Here is a 19,762-nt window from a genome sequence, read left to right as displayed (position 1 = left end):
TGGGGGTGGAGATGCTCCTTCAGGTATACTGGGCCGAGGCCGTTTAGGGCTTTAAAGGTCAACACCAACACTTTGAATTGTGCTCGGAAACATACTGCGGAAACACCTGCATTGCTGTGGTAAAGCTAAGCGGGATCCAGTATGGTTTCAAATTGGATGGGGGACTGCAGATTGAGATTTCTGCACTGCAGGGAATTGGAATTAAGATGACCCTTGGAGTCCCTCCCAACTCTACAGTTCCATGATTCGTAAGTCTCTAGTACTTTTCCCTCTTGAAAGAAAAACTGACTCTGCACTGGCTGCCTTTGGCTCCTACTGCTCTGGCATGACCAAGAAACTGAACCCAGCGTGCAGCACCAAGAGCTACCTTGCTTTTCATAGCTCAAGATCACTAGGAACAGGATTAGCCCTTCCTCCTGTGGTCTTCCCCAAGGGCATCAATTTCATGCCTCCCATATAAATGAATGGTTTCCATTCATTCCTAAGGGTGGAAAGTAGCCCCACAAAAAGCCCTTACACTGCATGTGAGCTGCTAGTCATAAACTGCAGATTTTGCTAGTCAAATAGAAGAGGGTTGGATTCCCAAGCTCAAGAATACAGATATGACCTGGACATTTTCCTGTTATCCTCCTAATGCAGAGACAACAAAAACATTCAAGGTTAGAATGAGTGCTTCATTATTCCCATGATCTTCCAGCGCCAGAAGACAGACAATAATGGACAGCTCTCTGTGTATGCATTAGTGAGATATGCTCCTAAAGAATTCAATTCTGCCAGTATTAAGAGAGAGAGATCAGATCAGTGTATTAAGCCTTGCAGGACCAGGGCAAATCCACATTTGCCAAAGAAAATGAAATAATCCTGAATGTTCAAAGAACTACAAAACACAGGAATAGCTACAGCAATTAATCAAGAGGTACTTCTGCAGGCTGAAAAGAAGGTCAACACCAACATCATTACACTTTGGTCAATTTAATAAAACACATGCAACTTCAGAGGAAAGGAGTAAATGCAGTATTATGTACAGAAATCCACTGACCCTCTCACATCAAAATCAAAACAACAGTTTTGTTGTTTGCTTCAGTTTTTAAAAATGCACCAAAACCGCACTAACTTCTCCTACCAAAGGCAACTAAAACACAATGCGCTTTTAAAAAAAAAGAAAAAAGCATGGAATACACTTCCCTCTAGGAAAAAGCATAAACTCCATTCTGCAGTGGAACAGATTTGTATGCAAAACTACGGTAACAAGCACATGACTGTCATGTTTTTTCTTCAAAGAAAAGTCCAGTAGACAAGAAATGTACAAGAGTTTGAAGCAACCCTTAGCGCAGAGCTTTCCAAACTTTTCATGTTGGTGACACACATTTTAGACATGCATCATTTCGTGACACAGTAATTTAGTTCTACATCATTTCACAACACAGTAATTCAGTTTTACTAGCAAACCAGAGGTTAAACTAACTGCTTTCCAATCCTGGAAGGAGTGTGCCGAACATTCACGCGACACACCTACACACTGCAGCCAACACTAACGTGTCATGACACACAGTTAGGAAAGCTCTGCCTTAGCAGATCAATGTCCTAAGATGGTTGTTAACAGAAGCCTTCGCAAAGAAGCAACCCTAAAATGAACTATAGTGAAGCCTCATTAAGCCAGGTAGATACTGGGTATAGGATGGGGTGAAGTGGAGCAATGTTTAAAAGATACACCTAACCAAATGCCCAGGAACAAATGTAGTGTGTCCACAGAGGTTACAGCACACAGCAGTTGCTCCTATTCTGTTTAGGAAAGCACTTTCACAAATTTCCATATGTATCTCCAACTGGGTGGGAATGAATACTGCATGTACAACTGTACCCTCTCGTGTGGCAGGTAGTGACACAAGCACATCATCACTGCAGAGAAGGAGAAGGGGTGCCTCTTCCCTGCCAAACAGTTGATGGGATCAACTGTAATCATTTTAGAAGTGTTCTGTGGTGACAGTTTCAGGTGGCTTGGGCACACTCCTTTGTACAATGGATGGGAGACAACTAATACATTCAGTTAGCACACCGCTTGCGCAACATAACATTCCCTCCCCTCTCCTCACCCCTCAGGCACCCCATGCCCTCACCAAATCTGCTCCAGAGGGTTGGGGGCCCAGAACAGATTTAAGGGACATGGGTGGGGGGAGTTTTACTGCACAAGCAGAAATCCTTGGATTGATGGGACACTGTATGTACACTGTGTATAACAGGGCTCATACTGAATTCTAGCTACAGAGATGAATTTGCTCACATTTCCTATTAATTTAAACTAGCATAAAACAAAGGATCTTCACAACTGGCTCCCATAGGTGGGGAAACAGTAGCCCTCCAGATCTACTGGAGAGTCACTGACATTCACAATTCAGACAATGCTAAGCTAGGTAACACTGTGGTTTGATCTGGTATAAGGCAGCTTTCATATATTCCTACAGGAACTGCTGGATTACAATTCCCATCAGCTCCAGACAGCAGGTCCAGAGGTGACAATGTTAGTTCCTTCAGGGAAGATCCACACATCCATTTTGAAATGGGGCTGCCAGACACATGATGCAAGCCCTTTGCAGGCACTGCAAGGCCCATCTCAAGGGGCTGGTAGGATCTTGGTCCTCTTCTAGTTCCCTTCACAAGCAGGTTTATCATGCTGGCTGGTTTATGAAAACCACCTTTTGGAAGTACTATGATAATACATTTGAAATTCCAAATCTAGACAATGCATTCAACAATGAGTGCTTATTTGCTTCCTGAACTTAGTGGAGAGGGTGGCACACCACCTGCATCAATTTTCTGTGTCACCGATGGGGGGGGGGGGACTTTTTTCCAAAGAGAGAGTCAACTCACTCAGTTAACACAAGGAAAAGCCAACTATCCCCCCTTGCAAAAGGTCAGAGTAAGAATTCTTCCAGAGATCTGCCTTCCCCTCCAGCACAGCTTCTCCTTTAGCTTCATAAAACGTTAACTCTTTTTCTGAGCCACTAACCCAGTTTTTATCTTCAGATGTAAGTTCTGCTGACAGTCTGGGCTGCTCCATCAATTAGCCACAGGCTCACTCTTGCGCTGCTTGAGATTACTCTACTGACAACCTGAATATCCAGCCTTGTCCAATCCATCACACAGCCACCCTCCAGTCAAACTAAAGAAGAAACATTCGACCAAAACCTATAAAGTATACTTTATAGTCAGCCATTGCTCATTTTCATCTTAAGAATGCACAATACCTAAGGGAGGAAGGTAGACCTTGCTGCTTTTTCTCAGCCATTTGCTATCCACTTTGTACTATTAAATGATTATCTACTTTATTTGGGTTTGTTATTTCAGACAATGTTCAAAATCCCCCAGGCGCCAGGAGTGTTTTGCCACTGGCGTGGGTCCAATTGTGACCACATGGAGATCTCTAGATGCCAGGCTGGTGGTTGACTTTGCCATCTGGCTGGGCCCCCCACCTATCTTGAACAGGTAAGCAGAATTGCGTTTATATCCCACCCTTTGGTCCACCCCCCTCCTCACTTAATCCCCACAACAACCCTGTGAGGTAGGTTAAGAGGCTGTGACTGGCCCAAGGTCACCCAGTGAGCTTCATGACTGAGTGGGGATTCAAACCCTGATCTCCCAGGTCCTAGTCCAACACTCTAACCACCACACCAGCTCCCTAGAGCACTTCTGCTATGGGGCAGCTCTAGGTAGATAAATATGGGGGAACAATATGTCACTTCAAGAAGGTTCTGAAATATTTTTCTTTGAAGCTTGAATTTGTTTTATTTGATGTTTTAATGGGTTGCAAACTACTTTGAGTTTTTTAAAGTATAAAGTTGTATAGAAATGAAATTATTATAAATAATAACTGTCCAGACTCCCTGGAAACCTCTGAAATCGGCTCTCCTGCCTGCTAAGCTCATTAGAGTTAGTTCTGTCTTCTGGGGTAGTAGAAAGCAAGACTACTTTTTTTTTCTTTTTAAGTATCCTTCAGTCCAGAGATATGGAACCTGTGGTCCTGCAGATGTTGCTGGATGAACTCCATCCTTCCTGGCCATCAGCTATGCCAGCCAGGTCTGATGGGAGTTGGGAGTTCATGCCTCTCTCCATCCTTCTTGAAGACCACAATTCTCACCCAAGTACACAGCTTGGACACAGGCACTTAAGATCCATCACTGAGTATTGCAACCCAGCTTGCCAAAGGGGAAGAAAGGCTGAAAATTAGCAATAAATAGGAGGCATTTCTGCAAACCTAACTGAAGCAGGACTCAAGGGGCCACATCTAGCCCACAGGCCCCCAATGTATAGGCTCAAGCTGAGCAAATCAAATTATCTGTATCATTCAAATGCCACAGCCCCCGCCTCACACAGCTTTCATGGAGCCAATTAGCTATCATAATGAACCACAGGTTTCACCTTGACTATTGAATCATGAGTATGCCTGAAGGATGATGTACCAGAACCAAATTAACATTTCCAAGGCAGGGGATCCTGCTATTTTAACTCTCTCTAGTGCATGAAACCCCTGCGTCTCTTTCCTAGCAACTGATAGCTTTGTCAGTGATTGTTTGGGAGCAGTCCCAGAACGGAGGAGTCACTACTTAGCAGGCTGCATCTTTACTATCCGTCTTTTTACATTATTCTAAAAGAGGGCTGGGGAAGTTCAGGTCCAGAGGTCATATGCAGCCCTCTCCCCAGGTCACCACACTCACTGGCCCCACTGGGAACTCCAGGTGTTTTTGCAGAGTTAAAAAACATTCTTGAATCTGCTAACACCTCTTGTTTGTTTGGATGGAGCAAAGAGAGAGGTGTATGCCTGGTCCACTGTCCTGAGTGACAGTGGTGAGCCCTCAAAGTGAAAAGATGTCCCCACCCCTGTTCAAAGTTGTGTATCTTAATAGCATGTACGTCAGTAGATCAGTACACTGCAATTAGCAACAGTTTGTACTAGTACTCCATTGAAGTTTGCTTTTTAAAATGTATCCATTTAGAAAAGTATTTCAATAATAAGCAGTGGCCTGAGCACCAATATGGAAGGGGAGAGGAAATGTGGATGAAGTGCAACAGTTTCTCCCTACCAGAAAGAAACTTTACACACACATCAGAAGTTACAAGGACCTATTTTGTCTGGCATATGGTTATTCCAAGATCAATGATAGCTATTAGAAGACTTGCTCCATTCACAATATTCTTGCAAATGTACTACTCCCTTTTAGCCTCACTGTCATTTTAAAGTGCTACATTTGCCAACCATGAAGTACAATATCTGGCTCAGCACCAAAGTGCAAGGTGAAAGGATGGTTGAAAGCTATCCAATCAAGCGTCCTTGTTCCTTTGTATTCCACCGATCATCAAGAATCTGGCTGTCTGTGCAAAATCTTATATGCACTTTCAATGGCTTCTAACAGCCAGAAGGCAGCAAGTGCTTTCTCTTGCACCTTCTGATGGAGGCATTTACATGGTGCTGCCATACTTATAGGGAATATAGCTACCTAAGCACGCTCATTTTAAAGTAATGGAAGAAGGTAGTGTTTGCTGCCTTCATATGTAAGCATAACCTAAGTTTTTATTTAACAAACAATACAAATTGTACAGCTAGACTCAGATAATGAAGTTCTCATATACCACAGTAACCTTTGGATTCAACATCTACAGGAAAAGTTCCACATGGAATTACTTAATGGGCCTTTTTACATTACATGCTTAGGTGTACACTTGGAAAAATACAGTGCGGGAAAGTGATAAAAAGGTTTCTGAAAATATCTGTGTTATAATGTCTGAGTGCAATTGGCCTCACCCTACTGGGTGCAAATCCACGTTACTTAACACAATGTGTAAAATGAGACTCCTACCTCTCCAATCATAACAGCCCACAATGCAATGGTTAATTTGGGTTACAACCTGCAACAAATCCCCCCAAACTTTCACTGGTGACACTCAAATCTTGATCAAGTGATGCCGCCTTTGAAATAAATCCATTCTAATGCACAGGAGGGACACGGGTGGCACTGTGGGTTAAACCACAGAGCGTAGGACTTGCCAATCAGAAGGTTGGCGGTTCGAATCCCCAGGACGGGTTGAGCTCCTGTTGCTCGGTCCCTGCTCCTGCCCACCTGCTCCTGCCCACGTCAAAGTGCAAGTAGATAAATAGGTACTGCTGCGGCGGGAAGGTAAACGGTGTTTCTGTGCGCTGTTCTGGTTCGCCAGAAGCGGCTTAGTCATGCTGGCCACATGACCCAGAAGCTGTATGCCGGCTCCCTTGGCCTGTAAAGCGAGATGAGCGCCACAACCCCAGAGTCGCTACGAATGGACCTAATGGTCAGGGGTCCCTTTACCTTTAATGCACAGGAAGGGCCATAACTCAGAGGCAGAGCATCTGTTTTGCATGCAAAAGGTCACAGGTTGAATCCTTGGCATCTCTAGGTAAAGTTGGGAATGTCTCCTCTGAAATCTTTGAGAGCCGCTACCAGTACTTGGCTAATAAGACCAGTAGTCCAACAACTTCACATGTAACCTGTTGCAGGAAAGGGGAACCTGTGGCCCTCCATATGTTGGTGGATTCCAACTCTCATCAGCCCTAACCAGCTTGACCAAAGGCCAAGGACGGTAGAGTTGGTGTCCAATAGATCAGTCGGTAGAGCACAAGAATCTTAATCTCAGGTTGATGGGTTTGAGCCCCACCTTGGGCAGTGCAGGGGGACTGGACTAGATGACCCTCTTGGCCCCTTCCAACTCTACAATTCTATGATTCTCAACATCTGAAAGATTGCAGGTTAGCTACCACTAACTAGGGAAAAGCCACCCTGCAATCAAAAGTTGCAGGTGTTGCCAGTTTATAAATACAACCCTGAAAGAAAAAAAAACTACTTTTGTACTTCTTTATCCAAGAATGGCATTTTTTAACATTTCCCACCAGGCAAGTAAAGCTAGAAATAGATTCTCACACCTTACTGGCACAGCCCACAGCACGTTGTGAGCTAGAGTACAAGGGTAGATTTTCATCGATGTTAATGGTTCCCGTCATTTCATATGTTGAATCTTTTTATTATCCAGTAAATTATGCTCACAACTCATCAGTGTGGAACTGGTACACATAGGTAAAATCTCCCTTTTTAAAAAAAACCACCACAAACAAGCTCACCACATTAGAAATTTAAGCATAAGTACCTTGAAAAAGATAAATCCCCTTAGGAGGTGTGAAAAATCCACCAGCTTACCCTGAGCATATCCCTCCAATGGGATATTTTCTTCCACTCTCAAAAAAAATTAAATAAAATCCTGCTTTGAGGATACCTTGGCAGCAGGAGGGAAACCCAAAGATTTTGATTTCTTTAGCCTTTTCAGCTTACCCAGTGATTATGACTCACATGTAAGCTGCGGAGCTGTCAACTTTCCAAAGCCCTGGTGGGTCTAGACCACAGCAATGAGCACTTATGGGATGGAGGGGGAGAGGAGCGAAGAGGTCTTCCCCCTAAAGGTTGCGCTGAGGCGGTCTTTGGAAGGAAAACTAACTGGAGGGGACAGCTTTGTGTTGTCTGCTTGTGGGGGAAAGACAGAAAAAGAAAGAAAGGAAGGAAGAAAAAAAGAAAAAGAAAGAAAGAAAGAAAAGCTCTCTTTTCCTTCTTGGGACAGAAGGTGTCATTTCCCATCTTTTCCCCCCCGGAGGAACTCCCCCCCCCCTTTTCTCAAAGGAAAAAAAAAGGGCCTCCCATCTACCATACAACAGAAACCAAAAGCTGATTTGAAGCATAAGGAGAGAAAAAGAGAGAGAGATGGAGCACCTATAAAGCAACCCCCGCCCTTCCAGCAATCACTTCGTGGGCGTGTAATCGGCTTCTCCACAAGCCCGTTTAAACTTCAGGGACCCCAAACTGCAAGGAAACGAGCTGAGGGGAGCTCCCCGCGCGGTATTTCCCATTCCCGGACCCTTCTCCAGAGGTACCGCTTATCCTCTCTGTTACTCTCTCTTATTCCCTTGAAGCAGACCCAAGGGGAACCCCCTCCGTGTTGAAACGCACCCCGAAACACGCTTCCCGCCCCCCCGCTCGCTTTCCACCCCAAACCTTTCCTGAAGGGAGGGCGAGACAATGCTCCCATTCATAGCGCCCCCGTCTCCCTCCTCCTTGGTGCCCCCCAGCCGAGCTGCCGCGACCGGGCTCCGCGCAACAAAAGGAGAAAAGGCGCAAGGAGGGGAGGCGAGAGGGGGGAGACCGAGGCAACCTCGAAGCGGCGGGAGAAAGAGGGGTTCGCCTGGGAAGGGCGGCTTCCCAAAGGAGCGGAGATGTGAGGGGAGGAGCAGGAGAAAAGTTCGAGCCGGGCGCGCACGCTGCACTCACCCCATGGAGGCTCCCCCTCTGCCCGGCTGGCGGGCGCGCGCACCGGCTCGGAGAGCAGAACCGGCCCAAGAAACAAAAGTTGCCTTTTTGCCCCCACCTCGAGAAACAACGGAGAGCGGCTCCGCGGCGTTGCAAGCGCCACGACGGGGCGGGCGGAGGAGGAGGGATTACATCACCACGCGCCCACGTGAACGCTGCAAATGAAGGCGCCGCCGCCGCCGCCGCTTATGTTGCTGCTGCTGCTGCCCAGCCTCGAGGGATCGACTCGCGGCGCCGGCTCTGGGGCAAGAACCCAACATTCTGGAGGTGGGTCACGTGGGAAGGGTTCTTCTCCCCGCCTCTCCCCCCCTCAGCCAATAACCGCGCGTTCAGCTTGCGCGGCTCCCGGCCTCGCGTGGTTGCTCTCTAGCGCCCCTGGAGGCGGAGGCTCGCGGGGCTTTACCTCCGAGTAGACTCACCGAGCAGGATTGGGGGCTCTATGGGTGTTATATCGCCGCAGCTTAGGGTTTTTCACCTTCCGTTGCAGTGCCCTCCAGAAGAACTATTTACTCCAGAGTAAACAAAAAAAAAAGAAAAAAGGAAAGGAAAATATGTGTTGAAAATAAATATGAGTAAATAAATATTAAATCCGCGGGAAGCTATAAGATTATAGTTGCTTGGGAGTAAGATCCGCCTGAGTAAACAGGGACAGGAGTTTGGTTGCACAGGGATAATCCCATGCACAATTACCTGGCAGGAGTCTCCACTTACTGGGACTCGCTTCCAAGCAAACATTCTTAGGATCACTTGGCAATATAAGCCCCTTATTTGGTAGTAATTCCCATTTAAATCAACAGGGCTTACTTCTGAGTACACATGCTTAGGATCAGGCTCAGAGAAGCTTGCGATGCCATTGAGGTGATGTGTTTTGTTTTATTTGGAATAACAGACAAGGTATGTTGCATAGATGACAAGAGGTTTGAGGTTTGTTTGCTTTGTACTTGTAAGGTGGTGATCCTGTGCACACTTAAGTCACACCCTCGCAGTACACTTAAATCACATAGCTTCCCCCCAAAGATTCCTGGGAGCTGTAGTTCACCCTCACAGAGCTACAATTCCCAGTGCCCTTGACAAACTTCAGTTGCCAGGATTCTCTGGGAGGAAGTCATGTTCTGTAAATATATGGTGTGGGTACAGGGCTGCAATCCTACACACATTTATATGCAATTCCAATGGAATCAATGTGACTTCTAATTAGAGCCCTGCGAAACACCCCCACACAACTACCCTTCATCATTATGGATTCCAGAGCACAGAATTGGACTATAAGGCAGCAGCAATATTCACACTTTTGTGAGATGTGGAACATCAAAGTGCAACTTGCTTCCACCTAAGCGGAATATTTTTCCTTTTTGTAAACCAGGTTGAAAGAGGATTTAACTGTGATCTTCTCTCAACCGCACTGGCTGCTTAGAGGCTTCCAGGCAAGGGAACCTTCGTTACATCCCAGATGGTCAGGTTCCAACATTCTCTTCTCCCAAGCGGTGAGAAAATCGAGGGACACAGCGCTTACCTAGTTTGGGTTTCGTTTGGAAGGCGGTCCCTGGGATCTAACTGGCATTCTGGAATAGTTGCATTTATTTATAAATATATACAGACAACGAAATCCACTGCCCCACATCATATCCCATGAAAAGGCAACCCACCTCCCAACAGCAGTTGTCTTACAGAGTTTCGCCCCGCCCTGCCCGTCAATTCCTGCATTAGGCCCCCATCAACTGTGTGCACTACAAAGACCTACTGCTGGCTATAACTTCCTACAAGTCTCTTCTGCAGGAACTGCAAATACCTAGTTATGTTCCACAGAAAAGCAACTGACAGATGTACTATGATATTCCTTACTGCATGATCCTCCTCACTTTAGAGCTCCTCACAGCTCTGACAAATCCTTTATTTTTAACATTTCGTTATGGAAACCTTGGACTCATCGACTGCTTATTCCGCAAGCCCTCAAGTGTCTCCCACGGGACGTGCCTAGATATCTTCCCAATCTGCCATTTGTATAGTGTGCTTGCCGAGAAAAGCATTCGATGGTCTAATCAGTGAGAACTTCCTCCAGACACCCATGTGGTGATCAGAGTAACCACAATCACTGTACTACAGTGACCACACTCCAGTATCAGGGGAAGTGCACTTACTTACACAATCACTCTGTATATTACACAGCAACCTTTTGCTCAAGCCCGCAAGAAGCCAGAAACTAAACACAAAAGCCAACAATTCTCTCTTCCTAGAAACTGTTACCCTCTGGCATACTCTCTCTGAGCACTGAGGTTCTATATAGACCATATTTCTCCTAGAAACATGTCCCCCCAGCCTGCTGTTAAAAGAAATGCAAAGACACAGGAGATTCAATTATGGATCTCCAAAGCCTTCGTTTCCCCTGTTCATTAGGATGCAGTGTTTTCACTTCAAGCAGGCTCTGTGGTGTAGGCTGCAATTTTGCACGAGAACAGAAATGCACACAATTTGGTTATTGGGTGCAGAATCCAGTGACAGAACTTGGCTTTTTAAAATAACAATGAACACACAAAAACAATGTATTTCTCCCAGTTTGGGCAGCAAAGACGGGAAACAGCTTGTGAAATTCCTTGTGAGATGTTTGAAGCCAGAGACGCCCCAGCAGCATTTTTTCAGGGGTTGGAGTTCAGCACCATGAACCTCTTTCCCCGTCCCCAAAGCAGACATGAGTTGCAATCCTATGCATACCTCTTTAGGAAGAATCTCCGCTGAAATTAATGGAACATACTTCTTGAGTAACCATGCTGCAAATTATGCAAAATAGTCAAATGTATCAAAACACTTAATTTGCATAATTTGCACCGGTTGCAGAATTTAAGTCACCTTGGTGCAGAATCCTAGGGGTATTTTTAGCTCACACAGTCCTGACTGCAACCATGTAGCAAACAAAATGCTACTCAAAATACAAAAGGGAAACCTCTGGTTGATACTGAAGGATTATGCTAATTTCTCTTTTTCCCATATACAGTGGTACCTCGGGTTAAGAACTTAATTCGTTCTTGAGGTCCATTCTTAACCTGAAACTGTTCTTAACCTGAAGCACCACTTTAGCTAATGGGGCCTCCCGCTGCTGCCGCACCGCTGGAGCACAATTTCTGTTCTCATCCTGAAGCAAAGTTCTTAACCCGAGGTACTACGGGACCGCCTCTCCTGGTATGCCCCACAGAGAAACTTACGGTCTTCAAATAAAAACATCTTGAAGGTCCCAGGCCACAGAGAAGTTAGGCTGGCCTCAACTAGAGCCAGGGCTTTTTCGGCTGTGGCTCCGATCTGGTGGAACACTCTGTCACAAGAGACTAGGGCCCTGCGGGACTTGACATCTTTCCGCAGGGCCTGCAAGACAGAGCTGTTCCACCAGGCCTTTGGCCAGGGCACAGCCTGACTCCCTCCCTCAGCAATCTTCGCGGAGCTCTGGCCCAATGGTTGCCAGTGGCTTGATTTGAATTAATTTTATAATGAATGATTTTAGAGTGTTGTTTGTGCTGTACTTTTGTACTGTTTTATTGTTGTTAGCTGCCCTGAGCCCGGCTTCGGCTGGGGAGGGCAGGATATAAATACTATTATTATTATTACTATTATTATTATTATTATTACTACTACTACTACTATTACTATTACTATTTCTGGGTTAGCAGAGTCTGTAACCTGAAGCATCTGTAACCCGAGGTACCACTGTAGTCCTAAATCTATATATTGTGTTGTTGGAATGGTTCAGAACGTTCAGTTGCTCAGTTTACAGTTTGTAGTCTGATTTCTGTGAAGTAAGGAAAAGTTGCCAGTTTGGATTGGATTAAAATCACAAATATTATTTACAGGGTAGACCAGTGGCTGTAAAGGCATTCCACAATTTAGCTAAGGGACAGTGAGCTGCCCAGAGGCAAAGTGCCTGAAGCCAAGGGTGCAGGTTAGGTAATGGAAAGAAATGGGTCAAAAATAAAGAAATGGGAAGGAAAGATTGGTGGAAAAGGAAGCTGAGGTGCAGAGCAGAGAAAACTCTGGCACGAAAGGAGAGAGTGGACTCTCAACATGGGCGTAGGCAGGACTTTTGTTGGGGGGGCAGGAATTTTGTTGGGGGAGCAGAAAACCGATGTGATTGGTCAGTTAGTTAAGTATGTCTATTATTTTACTTGATCGGGGGGGGCAGCTGCCCCCCTGCCCCAGTCTGGCTATGCCCATGACTCTCAAGGAAGTTCTCAGTGCTTAAGTTCAGTGGGAGGATGAGGGGTTTCCTCCTGAGGAGACTGGTTTGAAAACAAAATGGAGTCTGAAGGAAGTGGGACAAAGTAGGAGGTTCAAATAAAGCAGGAACCTGAGGAGATAAAGTATAGGGAAGGCACATAGCTGAATAAGTGAGAAGTCAAGGAGAAAACAGCTCCTGGGGCAAAGCTTTGCAGAAGGCCCATCAAAAGGAGCTGCTTTTTATGAGAGGAAGGAAATGAGCAGGCAATGGAGGAAGCTCAGGAGGTAGTGGTCAGAGAGCTGCTCCATCTAGATTTGAGATTCTGACAGGGATTTTGCCTTTTGTGGTTCCTGCTGTCACTGCAAAACTGTGACATACAATCCAGAGGAAGGAGAAAAGGTCGAGAAGCAGTGGGTGGCGGTAGGACTAAGTTTCACATCTGCACAATTCTTTGGCTGTAGGCTCTGAGTAATACTGTGTAACTCCACCAGGTCCTAAGAAGTATGAGATTTGTAATAGCCCATACAAAATTGAGAAACGCTCTGAAACTCCTTTGTTGCAGAGCACTTGAGGGAAGCACTCATGCCTGTATCATGTGAGTAATGATGTTAATGCCAGGAACAACACAAAAATCATTTGCGATAAGTGCACAGCAACAATGGAACCAAGGTGGGGGTGAGGGTAAGCCATCAGGCCTGTAAGTAAACTTTCTCTTGCAGGTTTCTTGAAGAAGAACAATGGGTAAGGATTAGCAAGACAAGCCATTCATCTTTGGTTTAAAATAATAATTCCTGAACGACCAGTCCAGCAAGAGAGTTTAGGATTAAACAACGAAGCAGAGAAGTTGTGCAAGATCCTGCCCTCTTTTGCAAACATTTTCTAGAACGAGCTGCGATTTGTTTCTTGCTATCTGGCCAAAAAAGGAAAACCGGGAGTTAGAAACAACAAAGAAAGGAATAAAGGAATAACAAATAAGCCTAGTTCTGCAATCAGAATAAGAACCAGGTCAGTCCTAGTTGGCAAAACATCTACAAAAAGTAAAAAGGAATTGTTAAGGGGAGGGGGATAAGTTTATTTTATTTTTTGAAAATCACAGGATTTGAGAGCATGGGAGGGGATTCTCGGTGGATCCTTTTGGAGACAGATGAAAACCAAGGGTTCTTCCACATTGCCTTTATGGTTGTCTAGTTCTGCCTCCAGGTTTTAAGTAAGATGCTCTCAGTGGCACCCACTTCTTCTTTTCATCACGGTGGTCCCCACTGGCAGTGCCCATTCACTTGCCTTCCCTTTGTGGGCTCAACTCACACAGCTGTCCAGAGGAAGAGGGCAAGGCCTGTGAAGAATGCTGCCCTATTGCCTCACCCTTGTTCCTCCTACCAACTGCATGCCCAGTGTCAGGAGTGTGTGCAGGAGCCAGGCCCTGTGACCAATAGGGCTTTGCAGGACTGGGGCCTTCCTAAGTTTGTTCTGGAGAGGAAAGGCACGGCTGCACAGGTGAGACCACTTGGTAACTCACTGCACCCGGTGGCAAGGGATATAAGGTCAGCATTTCCCTTCGGCTCTTTGCCGCAGCAACTCGTTTCCTGCCTTGCTGCATTTGGCTTCTTGATCCTTGGACCCTTGACTTTGTGACTCCCTGCTTCCTGACCCTCGGACCCCTGACTTCTGGACTCTCGTTCCTGCTCCCACCCTGCCATCTTGCCCCCAGTCCCGACGTCCTCACTTGGGACTTCGACCGCCCATAAACCAGACCATGATACCCAGAGATGGCAGGTGAATTAAGCAGTGACAGTACAGCTGAGGGGTGGGATGGAGCAACAAGGCCTCGAGTCTCTAGGGGTCAACGGGGGCCTCCTGCAGAGGTGTGGGCCTTGGCATGATGATGCCTGCATCTGGCACCAGACTTGTGGATGCTTCATATAAAATGAGAGCCACCAATTCCGCTGGGTCAGGGAGGGCTTTGCTTGCACTGAGGCCCTAACAAATACCTGGTCATGCCTCCTTACCTCTGTAGCTGGTTATACATTTGCAAGAAGCAACGCTTTCATAGCTGGATTACATTTTATGGCATCTGACCCGAGACCTCTTCTCATTCTGCTACTTCCTTTCAAGCACTTTTACAGCTTTGTCCTAATCGCTTAAGCTCAGGAGAACATCTTTTGGATTTCAATGTGATGAGAGGGTAGTATGCCACATGATTAGCTTTTCCACACCAACCGATGGATTCAAGTTACAAGAAAGGAGATACCTACTAAACATCAGGGGGGACTTTCTGACAGTAAGAGCTGTTCAACAGTGGGACAGGTCTCCCTCGGGAGGTTGTGGGTTCTCCTTCCTTGGAGGTTTTTAAGCAGAGGTTGGATGGCCATCTACCATGGATGTTTTGGTTGAGTTTCCTGCATTGCAGGTGGTTGGACTAGATTACCCTTGGGTATCCCTTCAAATTCTACGTTTTTTTTTATTCTGTGGTTTCAAGGCAAGAAGAACCTCTAACCTTCAAGGTAATAGATGGATGTGCTTTAAAAAATCTGTGCACACTTTGCTGGAACTGAAAGTGCTAGCCTATCCAATGTCCGGAGGCACTGAAAGCATTTTGTAATGAACGGGAATGCTCTTAGACATAGACATAGAATTGTAGAATTGGAAGGGACCCCAAGGCTCTTCTAAAATTTTCCGCTCAACGTGGGGTTTGAACGGATGACCCTGAGATTAAGAGTATCATGCTCTATTGACTGAGCTATCCTTCAGTTTTCTAAAGGAGTCTGCTGGGCTGAGTGTGGAATCAGTGGAAGTTGGAGATTGCTTTAGAGGAGGGAAAACGGGACTGAAAACAAGAACAATCACTCCCACCCACTAGCTCGCCGTTCCCATATTTATCAAAGGACAACCATCTTCACACAACACAAATCTACTCAGCGAGACCCTCCTAGTGAAGCCAAGATACCAAACGACCCTTTGTGTGAGGCTTTAAAGATGAACGCAGTTTCCCAGGAAAGGACTTGCATGAATCTCTGCCAGTCGCAGGGAATCCTCCCTCTTCTCCATAGCAACCGGGCTCCCTTAGAAACTGGCATGCCATTTCTGGCTGCAAATTATTACCCTTGGTGGAGGGAACAGCATCCGTGTGGGGATAAGATGCTGCAATTTTTAAATTCCACAGGGAGCTCCTGGCTGAGATCAACTGGATCCGGAGAACCTTGCCACAGAGAGTGTTGGCTCTCTGAGTGCCTACCTACGGCCTGCACATTCATCTTCTCCCAGGTGTTCGGCTAATTAAACAATCTATGGCCTTTTAAGCTGTGGGGCCGGGTTTATTGTTTTTGCTATTATTATTTATTAAATGTGTATACAGTGGTGCCTCGCAAGACGGAAAACCCGCAAGACGAAAGGGTTTTCTGTTTTGGAGGCGCTTCGCAAGACGAATTTCCCTATGGGCTTGCATCGCAAGACGAAAGCCCATAGGGAAATGCTGGCGGTCGGGAGCAAAGACTTTCGCCCACAGCCGGCCTTCAGAAGAGGACCTCTTCTGAAGGCCGGCGGGGGGCAAAAGTCTTTGCTCCCCCCCGCCTGCCTTCCCCCCCGCCTGCCCCGGGCGATCTTAAAATGCTGGCGGGCGGGAGCGAAGCGTTCACTGCCGACCCCCAGCATTTAAAAATCTCCCCGGGACAGCAGAGAAGTCTCTGCTGTCCCGGGGAGATTTTAAAATGCTGGGGGTTGGGAGCGAAGCGTTCGCTGCCGACCCCCAGCATTTTAAAATCTCCCCCTGTCCCGGGGAGATTTTAAAATGCTGGGGGTCGGGAGCGTTCGCTCCCGACCCCCAGCATTTTAAAACGCTGTTCCGAAGCGGGGCGGGGGGGGCGGGAACACCTGCCCCAGCCGCCCCGCTTCGGAACGCTGCTCCGAAGCAGGGTGGGGGGCGGGAACACCTTCTGAAGGCGGGCGGGGGGCGAAAGTCTTTGTCCCCCCTGCCTGCCTTCCCAGGGGCTTTTAAATCGCCCCGGACAGCGGAGAAGTCCTCCGCTGTCCGGGGCGATTTTAAAATGCCGCCCGCCAGCATTTTAAGATCGCCCGGACAGCGGAGAAGTCCTCCGCTGTCCTGGGGTTTTTTAAAATGCTGGGGGTGGGAAGAAAAGCCCTTGTCCCCCCCCCCCAGCCTTCAGAAGAGGTCCGGGGACAGACTGTCCCCGGACCTGGTCTGAAGGCGGTTTCCCTAGGAACGCATTGATTGATTTTCAATGCATTCCTATGGGAAACCGTGCATCGCAAGACGAAAAACTCGCAAGACGAAGAGACTTGCGGAACGAATTAATTTCGTCTTGCGAGGCACCACTGTACTGTCTTTCATCTGAAGATCCCTGGACGGTTCAGAACTACATTATGTATTTTTGTGCTTTAATATTATAAACCGCCCTGTGATCCTCAGGTAAAGGGCAGTATAATGTAAAGGGACCCCTGACCATTAGGTCCAGTCGTGACCGACTCTGGGATTGCGGCGCTCATCTCGCTTTATTGGCCAGGTCATGTGGCCAGCATGACTAAGCCGCTTCTGGCGAACCAGAGCAGCGCACGGAAACAGTGTTTACCTTCCTGCCAGAGCGGTACCCATTTATCTACTTGCAATTTGACGTGCTTTCGAACTGCTAGGTTGGCAGGAGAAAGGGCAGTACAGAAACTAACTAACTAACTAACTAACTAACTAACATAGGGCTGCCAGGACTTGGTCCAGAGGTAATGCTTTGTCTCTTTAACTCTAATACACCAAGGAGCTGGGCAGCCTCTGTCCCTGACATCTTGTTATCCCATTGGTCCTTTCACCCAAGCTCCTCCTTCACCTGTTGGAGAAAGACAGACATTACCTTTCCCCCGTGACAGGGCAGGCAAAAGTACCAGGAGAGCCACTGGATGGGAGGGGAAGCAGCTGCCCACATTCTCAATGCCTTCAGACCAGGGATGGGGGAGAATTTCAAGTCAGTTCACATTTAAAGGCAAAGCTACCAAGCCTGCTGTTTCCAGAATAGTATGCACACTTCAGCACAACCGCCCTTTGAAATTCACACCACTCTGAATTTTGCAGGCAAGTTCTCCAGCTAAGTAAGGTTTACAAAAATTGCATATACTGTGGTAAACTGTTTGAGTCTCCTCCTTGTTTTAGCTGCAGCAGACTAGCATGGCTACGCCTCTAAAAGATATTACAAAAATATCCTATGGATGCACCCTATGCATGTTTACTTGGGAATTAAACTGAAATTAGTAATTCTTACTTCTACTAAGTATGAATAGGGTGGGCAAGAGTAAATATGCATAAGGTTGGTTGGTAAGTCCATACAAACTTAATAATAACAATAATAATAATAGAAACATTCTGTCTAGTAACCCTGGGCCTTCCAATTATTTGAGGAAGAAGAAATGCAAAATAGTATGATGGGCATCAAGATTTGCCCTGGTATAGCCTTCTCCACATGGTCTAATTTAAAAGACATTTCTGGCGCACACATACATGAGCACACACATATGCAATATACCAGATGCTCAGTGGCTCCTATAAATCTGAGCACACAGTGCCTCTCAGTTCATGGCACACCAATTGCATGAAATAGCGGCTATATACAGACCCAGATTCTTTTGCACACTGCCGCAGACCAACATTTGTGTGAGTGTGTTTGCAAATCTATACAAAGTGACCACTTCACATGACCACCCATGAGGCGGGGAATTAATAACCCCAATTTAGTCCTGTACATTCATTTCAATGGGTCTACTCTGAGTAAAATTGCATTGAATACCAGCCTAATCTTCCTTTCCCCACTGCCTTAGATTCCAAGAGTGGATGTATTTGCATTGCTGTACGATTGACAATTATTTTCTTTTAATAGTCATGCCAGAAAGGCTGGGCAGGGTGTGGGGGATTCTTAACCTTTGGCTAACATCCAAATAGCATCAGTTTACGATCTGATGTATCTTTTCTCTGAGGACTACATTTAGCCCTCGCAGGGAGATGGGGTCGGTAATCCAATACCCTTCTCCGCTCTCATCCTAATGCTCATTCCAAAGCATGTTTCATTCTTAAATTATCTTCAAAGCATACAGAGCCGTAGGGAAATAAAAGGAGAATATCGTGCTCTCTCCAAGAAACACATTAAACCTAAATCTCCACTAGACCTATCATAAGAATTAAGCATCAGAGCAAACCCCCTCAAGATAGCTTAAGGAGTTACATACAAAATTCCAGGTTCTGCTTGGGAGGAAAAAGTCACATTGGTAGGTGATCTCACAACAATTCTAGCACAGTAGAATTGTGTTGCACAGTATCACATAACATAGATGAATATGAGGGTTACTTAGGAAGCTGTCTTCCACCAAGTAAAACCATTGGTCCATCCAGTTCATTACTGACAACACTGACTGACAGCAGCTCTCCAGGATTTCAGACCTAGAGTCCCTTGTGCCCTCAGCAAGGAGCTGTATCAGCAACCCACCCATCCCACTCCACTCTGCTGAAAATTTCACTTTACCACAGGGCGAGAAGGACGGGCAGCTTCTCCCATGTTTGATCTTGCTGCAACAGGAGTGGTGTGAAGTCACACATATATGCGCCGTACACTCCATAATCTGATAGGTGCTTGTTGTGCCCCTGCGCAGGGCCAATTTTGCCAGCCCCTAGGGTCTTTCCCAGTCCTACATGAAGATGCTAGTGGAGATTGACCATTTGTCTACAAAGCATTTGTGCTGCCACTGAGCTATGAACCTGTCTGAGCTTCTGGATACAGATGGGACTGCATATTCCCATTGGGGCTGACAGATGGTGCATCAAAGTCACTCCAGATGATCTAGTTTTGGGTGCCTAGTAGGGTGGTAAAGAGCATTATATGGGGTGCAAAAATTTCATCCATGCTACATAGGACCTTAGCATAGTGCTAGATGAGCAGGAAGTATTTTGGAGGGGCACCCACTACCCCTTGGTGCAATCCTTGTGTTGTGCAATGGCCATGTGCTGGATCTTGGCACATACAATGGAACCTTGGTTCCCAAACAGCTTAGATGCTGAACAAATCCGCTCCTGAACACCGCAAACCCATAAATAATTGCTTCGGTTTGCAAATGTTTTTTGGAAGTCGAACATCCAGCATGACTTCTGAGGCTTCTGAGTGGCTGCAGGAGCTTCCTGAAGCTGTGCCTTGGTTTTTGA

At 46.4% G+C, this 19,762-nt stretch overlaps 1 protein-coding gene and 1 long non-coding RNA gene across 5 annotated transcripts in view; one reads left to right on the top strand and one right to left on the bottom strand.

Moving 5' to 3' along the window:
- The window catches only part of RAI14 (retinoic acid induced 14), a 94,050-nt gene extending 85,478 nt beyond the window's left edge, over positions 1 to 8,572 (bottom strand). Inside the window, exon 1 of one of the 4 annotated variants that reach the window (XM_080973443.1) lies at positions 8,434 to 8,572. The gene's annotated coding sequence lies outside the window, so the exon portion shown is untranslated. Of the gene's footprint in view, positions 1 to 7,367; positions 7,466 to 8,336 lie in introns of those variants that run through there. The other 3 variants (XM_080973442.1, XM_080973445.1, XM_080973444.1) reach the window with 3 other exon arrangements.
- The window catches only part of LOC308458808, a 38,281-nt gene continuing 27,048 nt past the window's right edge, over positions 8,530 to 19,762 (top strand). The window contains exon 1 of the long non-coding RNA XR_013977687.1: positions 8,530 to 8,642. This is a non-coding gene — a long non-coding RNA (uncharacterized lncRNA). The remainder of the gene's footprint in view (positions 8,643 to 19,762) is intronic.

Source organism: Podarcis pityusensis (genome assembly GCF_964106645.2).
Source record: "Podarcis pityusensis genome assembly, chromosome: 11".
NCBI classification, from domain to species: Eukaryota; Metazoa; Chordata; class Lepidosauria; order Squamata; family Lacertidae; genus Podarcis; species Podarcis pityusensis.
The sequence above is the reverse complement of the archived record's forward strand: the minus strand, read 5'-3'. Positions and strand labels throughout refer to the sequence as shown.